The sequence below is a fragment of the Pseudophryne corroboree genome, chromosome 5 (assembly GCF_028390025.1).
Source record: "Pseudophryne corroboree isolate aPseCor3 chromosome 5, aPseCor3.hap2, whole genome shotgun sequence".
Lineage (NCBI taxonomy): Eukaryota > Metazoa > Chordata > Amphibia > Anura > Myobatrachidae > Pseudophryne > Pseudophryne corroboree.
Window position 1 is genome coordinate 288,743,877 of NC_086448.1, and position 21,200 is coordinate 288,765,076.

Genomic DNA, 21,200 nt, shown 5'->3' on the forward strand with positions numbered 1-21,200 from the left:
GCAGTGGTACACTTTCCTAACACCAGCACATATGATGATTTAACTGAAGCTGTCAGTACACAGGGGAGGCTTTGCAGCACTTCTCCATAGGCATCCAATATAATAAATGATAATATAGCGGATATGTCATCTCCAATTATTGAGCACCTCACCAGCAGGAGGGCACTCTGTTCAGGGTATGGTAGCGCCCCAACACCTCTATAACTTGATCCGGTGCTGGCAGGGCTCTTGGCAAGTGGGAGAGAGAGGGAGTCGTGGAAGCACGCACAGCAGCAGCGGGAGTCCCACGTGGTGTGGCTGTCCCCAGGTCTCCCGTGCAGCAGTGTCGGAAAGAGCCACTGGGCGGCAGAGAGCAGACCGGCACCTGGCAGTGGAGCTCAGTGGTCTGGTTCCCGAGCAGGCAGAGGCAGCAGGAAGGGCCAGGGAAGAGGAGTCCAGCAGGGCGCTCGGCGCTGCGGTAAGTGGGAAATGGAGCAGCGTCCCACGTGGTGCGGCTTCCTCCCGGACCTCACAGCAAAGTCCTCTCACAGCAGGCGGCAGGTTCCGGACAGGCTCAAAAATAGGCACCACTATGCAGCACCTCAGTAGCCAGAAGTGGTCCAACTTACAGCCCCAGGGGTAATCTCAGGATATATAGCTTGGATAATGAAGCTGGAGAGCAACACAGCCTGTGTGCTACTCCATGCCTGTCGTAGGCCCAAAACTCCCCCCCCCCCCCCCCACTAATTTAGACATTTACTGAACAAGCCAGTAACAGGACTTTTTTTTAGTCTTTATCACATATCTCTGAATTGGAATCGTGATCCTAGTTTAATGGACCACTTTCACATATGCCTGCTCTGTTTCATTACTGACGTTCCTTTATATATACTAATAGTTTTGCTATTTCTAGTTGAATAACTGCAAGCTATTGGTTCAAAACACCAACTTCTTGCTGTGCAGTCTCCTTCGATTTTCTTCACATTTTCAAGATACTTTACCATAACTGCTAGTTGTAGGCCTGTATCCATAACAACAGTAACAGCTGTCTTTCTCTTTTTGGCTGTGCAAAATGCTCTATTTAAAGGGTTCACTACGATATGCCGGCGGTCGGGCTCCCGGCGGCCAGCATACCGGCGCCGGGAGCCCGACCGCCTTGTTACCGACAGTGTGGCGAGCGCAAATGAGCCCCTTGCGGGCTCGCTGCGCTTGCCACGCTACGGGCACGGTGGCGCGCTACGCGCACCACGCTATTTTATTCTCCCTCCAGGGGGGTCGTGGACCCCCACGAGGGAGAATAAGTGTCGGTATGCCGGCTGTCGGGATCCCGGCGCCGGTATACTGTGCGCCGGGATCCCGTCAGTCGGCATACTGAAGACCACCCATATTTAAACCCTTCAATTTCACAGTCTGTTCCATTCACTTAAAATCTGATTTTAATTTTTTTTTCTCATCTTGTCCATGTGACATTTTTTAGAAATACTGTTCACTGTGTAAGCTAACAGTTGTTGCACTGCTTCCTCTTCCATAAAGTTCTGTTCTTGAGAACTTGATTCTTATGATCAAACTCTTACCTAGTCACATAGTGGGGGTCATTCCGAGTTGATCGCTCGCTAGCAGTTTTTAGCAGCCGTGCAAACGCATAGTCGCTGCCCACGGGGGAGTGTATTTTCGCTTTGCAGGAGTACGAACGCCTGTGCAGCAGAGCAGCTGCAAAAACATTTTGTGCAAAACAAGACCAGCCCTGTAGTTACTTAATCTGTGCGATGATTGCTGCGACGAGTGACACGGTATTGACGTCAGATACCTGCCCAACAAACGTCCATCCACGCCTGCGTTTTTCAAAACTCTCCCAGAAAACGGTCAGTTGACACCCATAAACGCCTTCTTCCTGTCAATCTCCTTGTGTTCGGCTTTGCGATTGGAATTGTCGATAGAACCAGTGCAAAACCACAAAGGACTTCGTACTCTTACAACGCGCCTGCGCATTGCGGTGCATACGCATGCGCAGATTAGCCGTTTTTTTCTATGATCGCTACGCAGTGAACAACAGCAGCTAGCGATCAATTCGGAATGACCCCCAGTGTACGCTAAAGGCAGACCCAGCACCACATTTATTCACGGACCACAAATATATATTTTATTTTATTTTTACTTTTTGAAATGTTGCTTTCTCTATAGTGTCATGTTGTAGCTCGTTGTTTTAAAGGATAAGACACCATAAATATCCATCCATTGTATTTTTTATTTCTCTTACGTCCTAGAGGATGCTGGGGTCCATTTTAGTACCATGGGGTATAGACTGTTCCGCAGGAGCCTTTGGCACTTTAAGACTTTTCAACACTGTGAACTGGCTCCTCCCTCTATGCCCCTCCTCCAGACCTCAGTTTAGAAAATGTGCCCGGGAGACTGGCTGCACATCAGTGAAGCTCTACTGAGTTTTGCTGAAAAAAAACTTTGTTAGGTTTTTTTATTTTACAGGGAATCTGCTGGCAAAAGTTCCCGCTTCGTGGGACTTAGGGGGGGAAGTAGGAACCAACTTCTCAGTTAGTTTAATGGCTCTGCTTCCGCTGACAGGACACCATTAGCTCCTGAAGGGTACTGAACACAGCCCTTGCCTGGCTGCTGCTCACTCCCACAGCACTGCTGCCACCCCCTAACAGAGCCAGAAGTCAGAAGGCTGGTGAGTATTAACCGGAGACCTGCAGAGAGGGGCCCTCCAGTCATCATGGCGGCATATAGGTACCAGTGCACCGCGGGACTCTGCGCAGCAACATGTCTCTCAGCACAGGGTGCAGGGCGCTGGGGGGGCGCTCTGAGGGACATGATAAATCCTTACTCTCACTGGCAAAATGTACATATATGTGAGCCGCTGATGTACACTACCCCTGCCAGTATAAATATTACTGTGGCTGAACTGCGCCATTACAGGAAGCGGGGCTTCACCTCAGAATTGCTGTAACACTCATTTGGCGCCATTTTCTCCTCACAGAGACGCCGGAGCGCTGATCCTACAGGCTGCTTCTCCTCACACTTCGCTGATACAAGTACCAGGGTGTTATAGAAGGGGAGGGGAGCACATAAATTATTGAAGTCTGTGTGCTTCACATTGGATATAAAGCGCTGTTTTGGTATATATGTATATTCACTGTATGTAATACATATAGGGCACGTGGTGTGGACTGGCAATTCCCTCTGGGTCCCTCTGACAGACATTAGTGTAGGTCTGTCCCCATTAGCTCCCGTGTGTGTGAGTGGTGTGACTGTACACGCGTGTATCATGTCTAGAGAAAGTAGGTCCCCAGAGGAACCCATTTTGGAGGCACAAGAGTGTTCTGAGCCTGTGTGGGTGAGATAGCTGCAGAGTAATATGGCTAAACTAGCAAGGAAATTCAGACAAAGCATTGGAGACAGTCTGTGGAAGATGCTTTATTTACTGATTCACCTACAACGTCCACTCGGCACCCTTCCAGTTCCCAGAAAAGGTCCCTGGCCCAAATTATGCAAAGGGCACTGACACAGATTCCGACACTGATTTCGACACTGGGGATTTGAGGGGGGTAGATCCCAAGCTATCTAAGAGCATTCAATGTATGATAGTCGCTATAAAAGAGGTGTTGGAATTTTCTGACACAACACCTCCACCTGAGGAAAAAGATTATTTTAAATTAAATAAAAAACAGGTGTAGACTTTTCCTCCATCTAAGGACTTAAATGCCTTTTTTGAGGAATCCTGGGCTAACCCGGAAAAGAAATTTGCTATCCCTAAAAGGTTGCGGGTAGCATACCCTTTCCCTGAAGAGGATAGGCATAAGTGGGATTCACCCCCAATGATAGACACATCAGTCTCTAGGTTGTCAAAGAAAATAATTTTTCCTGCCCCGGGGTCAGCTTCATTAAAAGGACCTGCAAACCTCAAATTAGAGACGACTTTGAAGTCCATCTATGTTGCTACGGGTACATTACTCAGACCCACAATTGCTTCTGCGTGGGTAGGTAACGCAGTTGAAAAGTGGGCAGACAACTTGATTGTTAATATGGACACGGTCGATAAGGATGACATGCTGCAAATTCTAGGTCATATCAAAGACTCTTCAGGTTACTTGGTTGAGGCTATAAGGACGTAGGCTTACTGGGATCACGGGCCTCTGCTATGGCAATTTCAGCCCGCAGGGGGCTCTGGATCCGTCAATGGAATGCTGACGCAAAATCCAAAAGAAATATTGAGGCGCTCCCTTACAATGGTGAGGCCCTCTTTGGAGAGAAATTAGATGCCATGATATCAACTACTACATCTGGCAAGTCAGCATTTCTGCCGTCGGCAGCTACTCCGGCTAAAAAAGTATATAATTCTTATACTATGCAGTCCTTTCAGCACAACAAGTACAAAAAGGCTAAAAGTACCCCTTTTTTCACAGGAAAAGGGAGAGGAAAAGGTAGAAAATCTACAACACCCTCAGGCTCCCAGGAGCAGAAGTCAGCAACTACTTCTGCAAAAGTCACAGCATGACGCTGGGGCTCCGCTGCGGGAGTGCGATCAGGTGGGGGCACGTCTACTATTTTTCAGCCAGGTCTGGCTTCGCTGAGACCTGGATCCCTGGATTTTACAGATAATATCCCAAGGTTACAAGTTGCAATTTCAAGACCTTCCCCCATGACGATTTTTCAAATCAGCCTTGCCAGTTTCTGCTCAAGACAGCTCAAATGTTCTGAACGCAATACACAAATTGTGTTAAGACAAAATAATTGCCTTGGTTCCTACCGAACAAAGGAACCAAGGCTTTTATTCAAGCCTGTTTGTGGTACTGAAGCCGGATGGCTCGGTCAGACCGATTTTAAACCTAAAATCTCTGAATCTCTATTTGAAAAGATTCAAATTCAAGATGGAATCCTTGAGAGCAGCTTGGAAGAAAAGGAATTTCTGGTGTCAGTGGACATCAAGGATGTTTACTTGCATGTCCCCATTTACCCGCCACATCAAGCATACCTGAGGTTTGCGGTTCAGGATTGCCACTACCAATTCCAGGCATTACCGTTCGGGCTCTCCACGGCTCCGAGAATATTCACCAAGGTGATGGCGGAGATGATGGTTCTCCTTCGCAAACAAGGAGTCAACATAATTCCATACTTAGACGATCTCCTCATAAAAGCGAGATCCAGGGACAAGCTACTCCAGAACATAGCATTATCCCAGAAGGTGCTTCAACAGCACGGTTGGATTATCAATTTTCCAAAATCCCAGTTGGAACTGACAATGAGATTATCATTTTTGGGAATGATACAGGAAACACCGAGGTACAGAGACTATTTCTACCAGTGGAAAAGGCTCAGGAGATCCAGAGCATGGTCAAACAACTTTTGAGACCAAGAACAGTATCAAATCATCAGTGCATTCGCCTGTTGGGGAAAATGGTAGCGGTTTACGAGGCGCTACAATATGGCCGTTTCCATGCCAGGGTCTTCCAGTGGGACCTACTGGACAAGTGGTCAGGGTCGCATCTCCACATGCATCAAAGGATAATCTTGTCAGCGAGAGCCAGAATTTCGCTCCCGTGGTGGCTACAAATTTCTCACCTCCTGGAGGAACGCAGGTTCTGGATTCAGGCCTGGATCCTGGTGACCATGGATGCAAGTCTCCGAGGATGGGGAGCAGTCACACAAGGAGAAAGCTTCCAAGGAAGATGGTCAAGTCAAGAAACTCGCCTTCACATAAACATTCTGGAGTTGAGATCTGTGTACAACAGCCTTCATCAAGCGGCACACCTTCTTCAAGGTCATCCCATACAGATCCAGTCAGACAATGTAACGGCAGTAGCTTACATAAACCATCAAGGCGGAACAAAAAGCAGAGCGGCAATGGCAGAGGTGACAAAGATACTCCTCTGGGCAAAAAGACATGCAAAAGCTCTGTCAGCAATTTTCATTCCGGGAGTGGACAACTGGGAAGCAGACTTCCTCAGCAGACACGATCTCCATCCAGGAGAATGGGGCCTCCACCCAGAAGTCTTTGCGGAGGTAACAAGTTGTTGGGGCGTTCCTCAAGTGGACATGATGGCATCTCGTCTAAACAAGAAGCTTCCGACATATTGTTCTAGGTCGAGAGACCCACAAGCAATAGCAGTGGATGCACTGGTGACCCAGTGGGTGTTTCAGTCGGTGTATATGTTCCCTCCACTTCCACTTGTTCCAAAGGTTCTCAAGATCATCAGAAGAACAAGAGTTCGAGCAATTCTCATTGCTCCAGACTGGCCAAGGAGGACCTGGTATCCAGATCTTTAGGAGTTATTACTGGAAGATCCTCGGCCTCTTCCTCTTCGCGAGGACCTGCTTCAGCAGGGGCCGTTAGTTTATCAGGACTTACCGCGGCTGCGTTTGACGGCATGGCTGTTGAGCGCCAGATCCTAGCCCGTAAGGGTATTCCCAATGAAGTCATTCCCACACTTATTCTGGCCAGGAAAGGGGTAACGTCCAAACATTACCATCGTATTTGGAGAAAATATGTATTTTGGAGTGAATCCAAGAAGTCTCCTGCGGTGGAGTTTCAATTAGGTCGTCTTCTCCTATTTCTACAGGCGGGTGTGGATGCTGGATTGAGATTAGGATCTATCAAGGTTCAGGTTTCGGCCTTGTCAGTTTTCTTTCAGAAACAATTGGCTTCTCTCCCTGAGGTCCAGACGTTCGTAAAGGGGGTTCTGCGCATCCAACCTCCCTTTGTGCCTCCTGCGGCGCCATGGGATCTTAATGTGGTGTTGCAGTTCCTTAAATCGGACTGGTTTGAGCCGCTACAAGACGTAGAGTTGAAGTTTCTCACTTGGAAAGTGGTGATGTTATTGGCCTTGGCCTCAGGCAGACGAGTGTCTGAGTTAGGAGCTTTGTCACACAAGAGTCCTTACTTAATATTTCATGAAGATAGGGCTGAACTAAGAACATGTCAGCATTTTCTTCCGAATGTTGTGTCTTCTTTTCATATTAACCAACCAGTGGTGGTGCCAGTGGCTTCTGACACCTCAGCCGTCTCAAAATCCTTGGATGTCGTCAGAGCGTTGAGGATTTATGTTGCAAGAACGGCTAGGATAAGGAAAACAGAATCTTTGTTTGTCCTCTATGACCCCAACAAGATTAGGGGTCCTGCTTCTAAGCAGACTATTGCGCGCTGGATCAGGGGTACCATTTAGCACGTTCATTCCACGGCAGGATTGCCGTTACCGACTTCGGTAAAAGCCCACTCTACAAGGAAAGTGGGTCCGTCCTGGGCGGCTGCCCGGGATGTCTCAGCGTTGCAAATCTGCTGAGCTGCTACTTGGTCAGGTGCAAACACGTTTGCTAAGTTTTATAAGTTTGACACCTTGGCTGCTGACGACCTAAAATTTGGCCAGTCAGTTCTGCAGGAACATTAGCACTTTCCCGCCCGTACTGGGAGCTTTGGTATATCCCCATGGTACTAAAATGGACCCCAGCATCCTGTAGGACGTAAGAGAAAATAGGATTTTAATTACCTTCTGGTAAATCCTTTTCTCGTAGTCCGTAGAGGATGCTGGGCGCCCGCCCAGTGCTCATTTTTCCTGCTGATTACGTTTATCTTTTTGCACATTTTTTCATGTGTTCAGTTGTTAACTGCTGTTGCGTTATGCATGCTGGTTGGCATGACTTATGTTAAAGGCCATGTTAGCTGACATGTTGTTTATGGATGGTGTGAGCTGGTGTGAATCTCGCCACAAGTTTAATAGTAATTCCTCTCTCGAGAATGTCCGTCTCCTCGGGCACAGTTCCTATACTGAGGTCTGGATGAGGGTCATAGAGGGAGGAGCCAGTTCACACTGTTGAAAAGTCTTAAAGTGCCAAATGCTCCTGCGGAACCATCTATACCCCATGGTACTAAAATAGACCCCAGCATCCTCTACGGACTACGAGAAAAGGATTTACCGGCAGGTAATTAAAATCCTATTATAACAAATCTAATTTATTCCCAGGTTGCAGAATTGTTTTGTACTGTAACTCAGTTCTGAGACTTTGACACACCTGTGTACAGCTTTCTGTATTGCAAACATTCAATTTCTGATTTTTTTCCTTGCTCATGTTCATTGTAAATTTAAAAACTGCAAACAGTACATTTGTACAAATGAATCCCTTTTATACAGAAAATACAATAAAGTTGTGTGGTACCAACAATGTCCAAATATATTTCTTTTAATTTCTCCTTGCAAAAAAGTCTATTACTGTACTTTGCACAGATTCTGGATCACAATCAGCGTTTGATTATATAATTTCACAAACTTTTCAGACTTCAGCAAAAAAATATATTTGCCTTTTTTTCTTTTAACACTATCAACCCTGACAGAACACTTTTGAGCCTCCGTATAAATACAGCTTGGTGCATTAAACACTTTACAGTTTTAAACCGTTTTCTTTGAGAAACTAGTTTTGGACCACAAACCGCTCTCAGACACGTTGATACTCTTCTATCTCCTAAAAGACCAGATTTTCACTTGACGCTTGCTATGTGGCACATTTCCTTTGTGATTGTAAATCTTCACATTTTCACAAAACATTTCATAACAAGAGTTGGTTATTCACTACCTCCTGAGTTTTATCTGCTAGATTCAAGTGTCATCCTGATTTTCCATTGCTTATGCTGCTGTAATCAGCATTCTACATAGTATTTGCAGAGATCCTGACATGCTTGCATTCTCCACCATATTGTTATACGGGAACAAACTTTGATTTTAGCCTTTCAGTTAGTACAGTCAGCAAAATGTAAACTTTTTAACATAAATTAGCTTTAAATTTCATTGAGCATTTAAAAATAATAAATCATTGTCCCTAATCAGGGCGTTTCTTCACATCTTGATCCCTCTTTAATTTGTGTGCAGCTAATCCAGTAACAGCCTGAATAATGTGCGGGCCCAGTGAAGATTAGATGACCACCCATGTGACCTTTTTAGTGTAACAGGCTGAATGTCATCGGCCTAGATGTATAAGTAATCCAGAGTTTCAGCTTTGAAGAAACTTCCTTAACAGATGCAAATAAAATGAAATTTAGCTACCTTATATAGCTGAACACCCAGGAGTGTGTGTAAGTGTGTCAGTCAGACTGGACTTTCTGTGATGTCACAGGTAACATGAGCACATCCATGGCAACCAGGAAAATCAGGAACAGTCCACCACTGTGATAAAAGCAATATGAAACAGGCCATCATGGATAGGCACAAATATTAAATAGTTGAATAAATAAAATGCAATTAGAAGTGAAAAAACATGACTTTTCACTATTTTTAGGGATATTGGGGATTTGCCCTATTCAATAGTAGGTCCTTTTTTTGCCTAGGCAACAAATTCAGCAGGATCGAAAAACATGTGGATTGGCGAATCCACATGTTTTCTCACCTGCACCGGGGAAAATGCGGGCCGTTTTTGCAGATTTTGAGGCATTTTTCCCCAATGCCTTTTCACACACACAAAAAAAAAGGTGAAAAGGCATTGGCAAAAATGCCTTAAAAACAGGTGAAAATGAGGCGTAATTGAATAGGCAGAGGGGCGAAATCAACAGCTGGAACAGCCTAGCGTGAACACTAATATATGATCTAAAGTAAAGACGATCAATGCATGCCTATACAATATGCATAAAAACGGTAAAAATACACAAGTATACAGTAAGAGAACATTATAGAAAATTGTTTTTTTTTTAGGGTAATGGCGCTTCAAATTAGAGTTCTGCCTGCTGCTATACGTGTAGAAGTTATCCTGAAAACCCCAAAGAACTAGAGACAATAGGTAAAGTAGTATAGTAGGTTTGGCGCTCCCTTTCGGCCAGGGACAGGGTGACAGAAATGAAAATAAAGTGAATTCAAATTAATTAAACTTCCCTTGAATTCTCTTACCTTTCAAGTCCAGTCCTCTACTGTGATGTTTTCTCAGAAATTCCTCAGCACAGTTGAGTGTATATGCGAAATAGATAAAAAAAAATACAATGTGTAATACATTCCCAGAGCATGCAGTGTATAAATTACACTTGTGATATTCTTTAGGATGAATCTCAATCTTGGTATGGCGTACCAAAATTCACAATGTGTATTACAGCAACGGTGGTATCAAGGTATCTTTATTGAGGCAAAACAGTGCGTACCGAAACTAACAATGTGTAATATAACCACAGAGCGTACCGGTACTCACAGATATCATTGGTTTCTTAAGCACATCTCAGTTTCTTTTCCTCAGTTATTCCAATAGTCTTAAAAAGAGGTATCTCCAAAATTTTCTTTATATAAAATAACTTTTAATATACAAACATACAAAAACACACACCATGGGGTAAATTTACTAAGATGGGAGTTCTATTTAAGATGGGATGTTGCCGATAGCAACCAATCAGATTCCAGGTATTATCATCTAGAAGGTGCTAGATAAATGAGAAGTACAATCTGATTGGTTGCTATGTGTGTATAGATGGGCACCACAATAAAAAAGAGATATATTATGTTACAAAAATGGTAGGAATGGAAAGAGCCTTCTAGAATGTATATTTGCGATGGTATTGTGTCTAAATAATCCGGAATATTGGCACAGCAAAATATACAATAAAGAGTCGTCTATACCTTCTCACCAGTGTGGGTCCTTTGAGGTTACTGCTAGGCCAACATGTTTCGGGACTCCGGTCCCTTTATCAAGGGTTTTGTTGTCATCGGAAGCTACCAGTATATATTTGGATTGTGGGAGTAAGCCAGAGTACCCAGAGGAAACCCACGCAAGTGCAGGGAGAATATACAAGCTCCACTCAGTTAGGGTCATAGTGAGAATGGAACCCATGACCACAGTGCTGTGAGGCAGTAATGCTAACCATTACACTATCCGTATTGTCCTACCTACGTTAAGCATTACAATGAATGAATGAACATAGATCTTCAGGTATCTTCAGGGCGTATGATCAGTAATGTAACACTTTCAAGAACACGTACGAATGTAAAAGTATATATGAATATACATTACAGAAAAATGGCATGTAAATACCTGTATTAGCCTATTTTCAAATATTGGGCGAACAAAGAATGAGAATAATGCATCTATAATAATAGGATGATTCATTGGAATGTAGTAACAAAATGTTGCTCATGCTGGAATGTAATTTTTTGCCTTAAGTAAAATGTACTTTAAATTGAGACCATTTTCAGCTCTAAGTGTACACCTTACAACATTATCTGCCTGTGATTACTGTCATTTCAACAAAACTTTTACAAATTGTTGCAGAAAGAGCATTGCATGTAAGAATGAGGATTTTATGGGTATATATTTTGTTGTCTTTCTTTTTTTCTTTTAAATTTTAAGCACATTCTTTTCTGCATTATCTACCTTCACTTTACCAAAAATTGTTTAGAATGTTAACTTTGTACGACTATTAAATGCATTTTCATAATTATATTTGCCTCATTATGTGCAATACCGGTTTCGAGAAATGGTTGGAAAATAGAACTCTGCAATATAAGTGAAGATCCCTCAAATGAAAAAGAATAACAGACAATTTTAGATGCAATATCATCTTTAGGGTGCTATAAATGTGGGGGTAATAGGTGTTTAACCTCTGTCAATTCATAGTTAATGTACTTCAGTGAGTTCATTTGTTACTGTTCAAACCTTCTGTGTAAAACATTTGATCAATTGTAACATGACCTATTTAGCTGCTGCTTGTTTGGGCAGGGTGCAAACACCTGGCTCCTGTGGACTGCATTGGCTGCAACCCATAGAAGCCAGATTGGGCTGACGATCAGGCAGGGAGTGGCTTCCTAGTTCTCTGCTAATCTCAGCCCGGTCTTGCAGTCCTGGAGGGAGGAAACACCTCCCAGTAGGACTGACTGTCCTGCAGGTGACTAGCAGGCAGGACTTCCAATAGGAGGTCACTGCCAGTCGCAGTGAAGCCACTGAGCCAGTGCAGCTCAGTTGAGCTCACTGAAGTGGCAGATTTTACTGGGGGGCTGCAGCCCATAGGTAAAATCAGTCACTGGACCTATTGTATATATGTGCTGCAGTGCCCATGTGGCGTGCAGTGCCCATGTGGCGTGCAGTGCCCATGTGGCGTGCAGTACGTAGGCCGTACTGTTAGGACACTGAGATAAAGATTTAGGGAGCACTGTAACAATATTATTAGGACATTTACCAGTCATAGTAGTTCCAAACATTTTTTTTTAAACCGCACGATTGCAATCCAGGGGGTCTTAAAAGCAAAGTTACTTTTCTGCCATGGGGTACAAGAGTTGATGCCCATTCGTGTCCCATTGCTGGCCCCACAACGCAGGGCTATGCACATTGTCTAGGCTTGTGAACACTGCCACTAGATGCAAGATGACTGAAAACTTGTATCCTGGTCTGATGATTTGAAGTTCCAATGTTTCGGGCAGATGGATGATTACGCATGTGGAGAAAACCCCACAAGGCAGTGGACTCCTCATGCCAACGAGGAACAGTCTAAAGCAGTGGTGGCTCTGTTATGGTGTGGGCTGTTCCCATCCTTGCAGATTATTTGTGCCTGTTTATGTCATGCATTCAGTCAGTAGGGAGAGGGCACTTTCATCATGACAATGCGCCACTGCTCAGGTCTCTAATGACCAGATTATGGCTTTAGGAGCATTACTCTTAGTTTGGCATCAAGAGTTGTCTCCCTTGTTTGCTGTATTTGAATGCAATAGAAGATATGGCATGCAGTTCAACGTGCCATCAATGGCAGGATACCACCGCTAGAAAATATTACGGAATTGTGGACTATTATTCAGGAAGCATTGTGTACACTATCTACACTGTAATACAGAGAGCTCATGGAGTCCATGTCCCATCGTGTTGATGCTGCAAACTGATTAAAAAGAGGACCTACACATTACTAGATGGGTGTCTGATTTTTTTCAGGCACATGAGTATATATCGCTGTCTTTGGTCTTATTGGGTGCTACTCGACCTATGCTAATATTCACAGTATACACAAGAGAAATAGAAACTGGGTTGTTCTGGATACATTTGTACAACACTAATAAAAAATTATTTAAATGGAAATCTATATTTTCTTTTTGCAAATAGTTTTATTCTAACTGCCCTTATACACAGGTGGTGGAGACATTAAATATGACAGTCTAACATTCTGTTAAGTATATATAGAAGCCCATCAAACCTGACGTATAATATGCAGTATATCATGCTTAAGTGGGGAGGTGTAAGAGTGAAGAAAAAAACAGGATACTTTCCATCTGGGATTGGGATTAGGTTAGGATAAAGCTGGTAGCGAGGTATAGTATAAAAGGGCCAGCTTCCAGCATACAAATTGGTTTGTACAGGAGGTGTGTATTGTTTTGTGCAATTGCTTATCATTCAACCATGTCCAGACTTTTATTAGTGTCTCCATTCTGGTATGGAATGTGAAGAAGCCACCAGGATTCATTATCCATTAGGTCTATGTTTTGTCAAAACTAGCCATAGAATTATTCAGACAGGATGTTCGGATCTCCACTATTATCATTGATATCTGCAAGATGTAATTTATGGTAAGGCCTAGTGTATATATCTGTTGCATAGCACCTCTGACGCAATAATATCTTTGTTTTATATAGAAAGTTACTCTGTTTTTACATGCGTACATGTTTATAGTAACTTGGAAGCAGTGTTCAGCGGGTGTATTATTACTTCCTGCAGTAGGAAGCACAAATTCTATGCTCATTGTGCCCTTCAGTAGTATTACTAATCAGTCTGCCCAACATCCTAGCTCATTTAATTCTTTTCTCCATTACCGTATAGCCCAGTGATGGCTAACCTTGACACTCCAGCTGCTGTTGAACTACACATCCCAGCATGCCCTGCATCAGTTTTAGCATGGCCAAATAGCAAAACTGTAGCAAGGCATGCTGGGATGTGTAGTTCAACAACAGCTGGAGTGTCAAGGTTAGCCATCACTGGTATAGCCGTATATGTTGCCACTTGGGCCAGGGTAAACTGGCTTATGACAGTGCAGAGGTGAAATAGCAGGTTTATTTTATAGTCACATTACCATCTAATTGCTAGATTTTAATCACTTGCTCCCTATTTGTCTGATACCTCGGGTGAAGAGATTGCATTAGCCACTATGTTGTTATGTAGATCTGTCAAAAACTTTCTTTAGTCAGAGTTCCCCATACTGGATCTAGATATACATCATGTCACAAATCCCAGTATGGAATGATATCTCCATATGTTTTAATTTACTTTAGATTTTTTTTTCAAGTTTTTTTTACCAGCCAAACAATGGGACAGATATAAGACTTAACAGTTTTACATCTGCCTTAAATTTGGTACACACAATAAGATATATTTTATGATATATCGGACCAATGGGGATCGGAATGATATATCATTCACATCGTATTGTTTGTACCCCCTATCCATCATACCCAGCCGTCGTTCACAGAATTGTCCCATTGGATGTGCTTCATGCTCAGTGGAACGGTACTGTGGCCGATTTGTGATCTAGTTGCATGTAGCATGTAACAATACATTGTGCCTGTCATACAGTACATGAAGAGTGTATGGCTGATGCAATGTATTGTTCCATCCTCGTGTCTCTGAGTTGCACCATTGCATTGTCTGAGCCTAGCTTAATTATTAGAAATAACTGTTCAAGAATACAAGAAGCAAATAACAGTTTGTTAGTAAACATTGCTATTAACCTACTCATAATTACTGTACCCTAGGGGCTTATGCTACTGGGCCTCTTTCCGCTTAGGGGGGGTGATTCACGTCTGGTCACAAGGCGAACTTGTACGCAATACTGATGTTCGGTAGATTGCGCATGTGCTGGACCCGCACTGTGAATGTGCAGTTTGGGTCCTGTGTCGTTGGATTTAGTACAGCTGTATACGTCAGTTGATTGACAGTCTGCAGTTGTTTAGGGGCGGGGAGGGGGTAGTGATGTCCTACGTTTCCTAAAATGGAGGCATGTTGTGGGATTGTCATGGTCTCCATCTACTCTTCCGAATGAGATTTCCTGGCCTCAGTGACAGAGCTGCGGTGTCCGGTCTGCGTAACCTCCTGGGTTACTCTGCCGATAGTGTCGCAGGTGATCTGATGCTATGTCCCGGGACGCAGTAGTGGATCACACAGGCATGCAGGAGGCATCTACATTACCATATGTAAGCATTGCTACTGCTTCCAAGTAATGCTCATTCCAACCACATCTGAATCACCTTGTGTGCACTGTTTATAAAGTATAATCTAGCACAGAAATATTACAGATGTAGCCATGTTCATCTCTGCTGCATTGCAGCATACTACATGGCATGCCGGACAATCAGGGCTGGTTCTAGCCCTTGTGGCACCCCGGGCGGGAAATAGGGGCGTGGCTTCATACAGGGGCGTGGTCAGTTACGCCCCCTGTAGAGTTGTGCCCCCAGTAGCGCCATTTGTGCCCCCAGTAGCGCCGCTTAAAAAAAAATAAAAAATGAATACTTACAATCCCTGCTCCTGAGTCCCGGCTTTGCAGACCTCCGCCGGCGCCGCTCCTCTCCTCGGATCTATGGGAGAGACGTCATGACGTCTCTCCCATAGCACAGCATAGACACTAGAGGTCAATCATGACCCCTAGCGTCTGTGCCAGTCCCACAAGTCTGTGCGGTGCGCAATGACATCATCGCGCACCGCACAGCAAATGTCCTCTCCACGAAGGGAAACTAGACGGATATCGTCTAGTTCCCTTCACAGAGGGGAACCAGCGGGGGGCACAGTAGTGGATCTTGCCATGGTGCAGCGCCCTCCGGATGGCGCCGGCGCCCCGGGCAAAAGTCCTGCTTGCCCGTAGCAAGATCCGCTCCATTCCTAATGGTATTAATCACGCCAGCTGCGTATAGTCACAGCCTAGTGCGCCATGCAGCGTACCGCATTGCAGCAAAGATGAACATGGCTACATCTGTATATTCCCAAGTAGAGGTCTAATCACTGTTGTCTTCTCCTTTCATGACATACATCCAGTTATTTACATATAAACAATACATGATATTATTCTTATATTTTTTTTGTTTTACAAAAATACCAATGTTATATTGGTAATAGGATATATTATTTTAAATGTATGTTTTGCACAGTTGGTTAAAATATGTAATTTTAGATAAAAGAAATAATAGTCTCTGCAATTTCCCTGAGACTCCTACTAAAAGTCTTAGCTCCTTCTCAGGTATGTGTGACCTTTATGCAGTAACTGTCATTAATGTGATTAAAAAAAAATGGAGCTTACCAAACACTGCAGCTAAAACATAAAATACTATTGTACCACTTTAATGCTCAAAGCAGGACAAGTTTTTCCTTAAATCCCACTATGGGAATGTAAATAACAAAAATATATACACAATAATAGTGTAGTAAATTTGAATATAAACCTACTGTATAAAACACCCAAGTAAAAAAAAAATCCCCCAAATTTGGTTGAAAACGTTGAATTCCTCAGTTTCCAGAAAAAAAAAAACAGACTATGCAGTATATAAAGTATCAATAATGCATACACTGGAGGTAGATGGAATGATGGCAATTCAAATAAAAACTATTTTCTCTGACGTCCTAAGTGGATGCTGGGACTCCGTAAGTACCATGGGAAATAGCGGCTCCGCAGGAGACTGGGCACAACTAAAGAAAGCTTTAGGACTACCTGGTGTGCACTGGCTCCTCCCTCTATGAACCTCCTCCAGACCTCAGTTAGAATCTTGTGCCCGGCTGAGCTGGATGCACACTAGGGGCTCTCCTGAGCTCCTAGAAAAGAAAGTATAATTTTAGGTTTTTTTATTTTCAGTGAGATCTGCTGGCAACAGACTCACTGCTACGAGGGACTAAGGGGAGAAGAAGCGAACCTACCTGCTTGCAGCTAGGTTGGGCTTCTTAGGCTACTGGACACCATTAGCTCCAGAGGGATCGAACACAGGGCCCGACCTCGATCGTCCGGTCCCGGAGCCGCGCCGCCGTCCCCCTTACAGAGCCAGAAGCAAGAAGATGGTCCTGAAAATCGGCAGCAGAAGACTTTGGTCTTCAACAAGGTTGCGCACAGCACTGCAGCTGTGCGCCATTGCTCCTCATGCACACCTCACACTCCGGTCACTGATGGGTGCAGGGCGCTGGTGCAGGGCGCTGGGGGAGGGCGCCCTGAGCAGCAATATTAACACCTTGGCTGGCATAAAAAAAATCACAATATATAATCCTAGAGGCTATATATGTGAAAAATACCCCTGCCAGAGATCCATAAAAAAGCGGGAGAAGTCTGCCGAAAAAGGGGCGGGGCTATCTCCCTCAGCACACTGGCGCCATTTTTCCCTCACAGCTCCGCTGGAAGGATCGCTCCCAGGCTCTCCCCTGCAGTTTCAAGACTACAAAGGGTAAAAAAGAGAGGGGGGGCACTAAATTTAGGCGCAGCAGTATATATATAAGCAGCTATAAGGGAAAATCACTCAGTTATAGTGTTCATCCCTGTGTTATATAGCGCTCTGGTGTGTGCTGGCATACTCTCTCTCTGTCTCCCCAAAGGGCTTTGTGGGGTCCTGTCCTCTGTCAGAGCATTCCCTGTGTGTGTGCGGTGTGTCGGTACGGCTGTGTCGACATGTTTGATGAGAAGGCTTATGTGGAGGCGGAGCAGATGCCGATAAATGTGATGTCACCCCCTGCGGGGCCGACACCTGAGTGGATGGACTTGTGGAAGGAATTACGTGAAAGTGTCAACTCCTTACATAAAAGGTTTGACGACATACCAAATATGGGACAGCCGGCGTCTCAGCCTGTGCCTGCCCAGGCGTCTCAAAAGCCATCAGGGGCTCTAAAACGCCCGCTACCTCAGATGGCAGACACAGATGTCGACATGGATACTGACTCCAGTGTCGACGACGATGAGACTAATGTAACTTCCAATAGGGCCACACGTTACATGATTGAGGCAATAAAAAATGTGTTGCACATTTCTGATGTTACCCCAGGAACCACAAAAAAGGGTATTATGTTTGGAGAGAAAAAACTACCAGTAGTTTTTCCCCCATCTGAGGAATTAAATGAAGTGTGTGAAGAAGCGTGGGCTTCCCCCGATAAGAAACTGGTAATTTCTAAAAGGTTAGTAATGACGTACCCTTTCCCGCTAGAGGATAGGTCACGTTGGGAAACATCCCCTAGGGTGGATAAAGCGCTCACACGCTTGTCAAAGAAGGTGGCACTACCGTCTCCGGATACGGCCGCCCTAAAGGAGCCTGCTGATAGGAAGCAGGAGGCTATCCTGAAGTCTGTATATACACACACAGGTATTATACTGAGACCAGCTATTGCTTCAGCATGGATGTGCAGTGCTGCAGCTGCGTGGTCAGATTCCCTGTCGGAAAATATTGATACCCTAGACAGGGACACTATATTGCTAACCGTAGAGCATATTAAAGACGCAGTCTTATACATGAGAGATGCACAGAGGGATATTTGCCGGCTGGCATCTAAAATAAGTGCAATGTCCATTTCTGCCAGGAGAGGGTTATGGACTCGGCAGTGGACAGGTGATGCAGATTCTAAAAGGCACATGGAAGTTTTGCCTTATAAGGGTGAGGAGTTGTTTGGGGATGGTCTCTCGGACCTCGTTTCCACAGCAAAAGCTGGGAAGTCAGCATTTTTACCCCATGTTCCCTCACAGCCAAAGAAAGCACCGTATTATCAGGTACAGTCCTTTCGGCCCCATAAGGGCAAGCGGGTTAAAGGCGCGTCCTTTCTGCCCAGAGGCAGAGGTAGAGGGAAAAAGCTGCAGCAAACAGCCAGTTCCCAGGAGCAAAAGTCCTCCCCCGCTTCCTCCAAGTCCGCCGCATGACGCTGGGGCTCCACAGGCGGAGCCAGGTATGGTGGGGGCCCGTCTCAAAAACTTCAGAAATCAGTGGGCTCGCTCACGGGTGGATCCCTGGATCCTTCAAGTAGTATCTCAGGGGTACAAGCTGGAATTCGAGACGTCTCCCCCCCGCCGTTTTCTCAAATCTGCCTTGCCTACAACTCCCTCAGGCAGGGAGGCAGTGTTAGAGGCAATACACAAGCTGTATTCCCAGCAGGTGATAGTCAAAGTGCCCCTCCTTCAACAAGGACGGGGTTACTATTCCACAATGTTTGTGGTACCGAAACCGGACGGTTCGGTGAGACCCATTTTAAATTTGAAATCCTTGAACACATATATAAAAAAATTCAAGTTCAAGATGGAATCGCTCAGGGCGGTTATTGCAAGCCTGGACGAGGGGGATTACATGGTATCACTGGACATCAAGGATGCTTACCTGCATGTCCCCATTTACCATCCTCACCAGGAGTACCTCAGATTTGTGGTACAGGATTGTCATTACCAACTCCAGACGTTGCCGTTCGGCCTGTCCACGGCACCAAGGGTATTTACCAAGGTAATGGCGGAAATGATGATACTCCTTCGAAAAAAGGGAGTTTTAATTATCCCGTACTTGGACGATCTCCTGATAAAGGCGAGGTCTAGGGAGCAGTTGTTGGTCGGGGTAGCACTATCTCAGGAGGTGCTACAACAGCACGGTTGGATTCTAAATATTCCAAAGTCACAGCTGGTCCCTACGACACGTCTACTGTTCCTGGGGATGGTTCTGGACACAGTCCAGAAAAAAGTGTTTCTCCCGGAGGAGAAAGCCAAGGAGCTGTCATCTCTAGTCAGAGGCCTCCTGAAACCAAAACAGGTGTCGGTGCATCACTGCACGCGAGTCCTGGGAAAGATGGTAGCTTCCTACGAAGCAATTCCATTCGGCAGGTTCCATGCAAGAACCTTTCAGTGGGACCTGTTGGACAAGTGGTCCGGATCGCATCTTCAGATGCATCGGCTGATAACCCTGTCTCCAAGGACCAGGGTGTCTCTGCTGTGGTGGCTGCAGAGTGCTCATATTCAAGAGGGCCGCAGATTCGGCATACAGGACTGGGTCCTGGTAACCACGGATGCCAGCCTTCGAGGCTGGGGGGCAGTCACACAGGGAAGAAACGTCCAGGGACTATGGTCAAACCAGGAGATTTCCCTACACATAAATATTCTGGAACTGAGGGCCATTTACAATGCCCTAAGTCAAGCAAGACCCCTGCTTCAAAACCAGCCGGTACTGATTCAGTCAGACAACATCACGGCGGTCGCCCATGTAAACCGACAGGGCGGCACAAGAAGCAGGATGGCGATGGCAGAAGCCACAAGGATTCTCCGATGGGCGGAAAATCACGTGTTAGCACTGTCAGCAGTGTTCATTCCGGGAGTGGACAACTGGGAAGCAGACTTCCTCAGCAGGCACGACCTCCACCCGGGAGAGTGGGGACTTCATCCAGAAGTCTTCCAAATGATTGTAAACCGTTGGGAAAGGCCACAGGTTGACATGATGGCGTCCCGCCTCAACAAAAAGCTAAAAAGATATTGCGCCAGGTCAAGGGACCCTCAGGCGATAGCTGTGGACGCTCTAGTGACACCGTGGGTGTACCAGTCGGTTTATGTGTTCCCTCCTCTGCTTCTCATACCCAAAGTACTGAGAATAATACGAAGGAGAGGAGTAAGAACTATACTCGTGGTTCCGGATTGGCCAAGAAGAGCTTGGTACCCAGAACTTCAAGAAATGGTCTCAGAGGACCCATGGCCTCTGCCGCTCAGACAGGACCTGCTGCAGCAGGGGCCCTGTCTGTTCCAAGACTTACCGCGGCTGCGTTTGACGGCATGGCGGTTGAACACCAGATCCTAAAAGAAAAGGGCATTCCGGAGGAAGTCATTCCTACGCTGATTAAAGCCAGGAAAGATGTAACCGCAAATCATTATCACCGCATATGGCGAAAATATGTTGCGTGGTGTGAGGCCAGGAAGGCCCCAACGGAGGAATTTCAGCTGGGTCGATTTCTGCACTTCCTACAGTCAGGAGTGACTATGGGCCTAAAATTGGGTTCCATTAAGGTCCAGATTTCGGCTCTGTCGATTTTCTTCCAGAAAGAACTGGCTTCACTGCCTGAAGTTCAGACATTTGTTAAGGGAGTGCTGCATATTCAGCCCCCTTTTGTGCCTCCAGTGGCACCTTGGGATCTCAACGTGGTGTTGGGTTTCCTAAAGTCACATTGGTTTGAGCCACTTAAAACCGTGGATTTGAAATATCTCACGTGGAAGGTGGTCATGCTGTTGGCCTTGGCTTCGGCCAGGCGTGTGTCTGAATTGGCGGCTTTGTCATGTAAAAGCCCTTATCTGATTTTCCATATGGATA

At 45.3% G+C, this 21,200-nt stretch overlaps 1 protein-coding gene and 1 long non-coding RNA gene across 5 annotated transcripts in view; one reads left to right on the plus strand and one right to left on the minus strand.

The window, feature by feature from the left end:
• LOC134927644 (uncharacterized) overlaps nt 1-9,123 on the minus strand; it is a 61,187-nt gene extending 52,064 nt beyond the window's left edge. Inside the window, exon 1 of the long non-coding RNA XR_010177692.1 lies at nt 9,024-9,123. This is a non-coding gene — a long non-coding RNA (uncharacterized LOC134927644). The remainder of the gene's footprint in view (nt 1-9,023) is intronic.
• The window catches only part of ULK4 (unc-51 like kinase 4), a 1,561,547-nt gene that overhangs the window by 201,381 nt on the left and 1,338,966 nt on the right, over nt 1-21,200 (plus strand). The window lies entirely within an intron of this gene.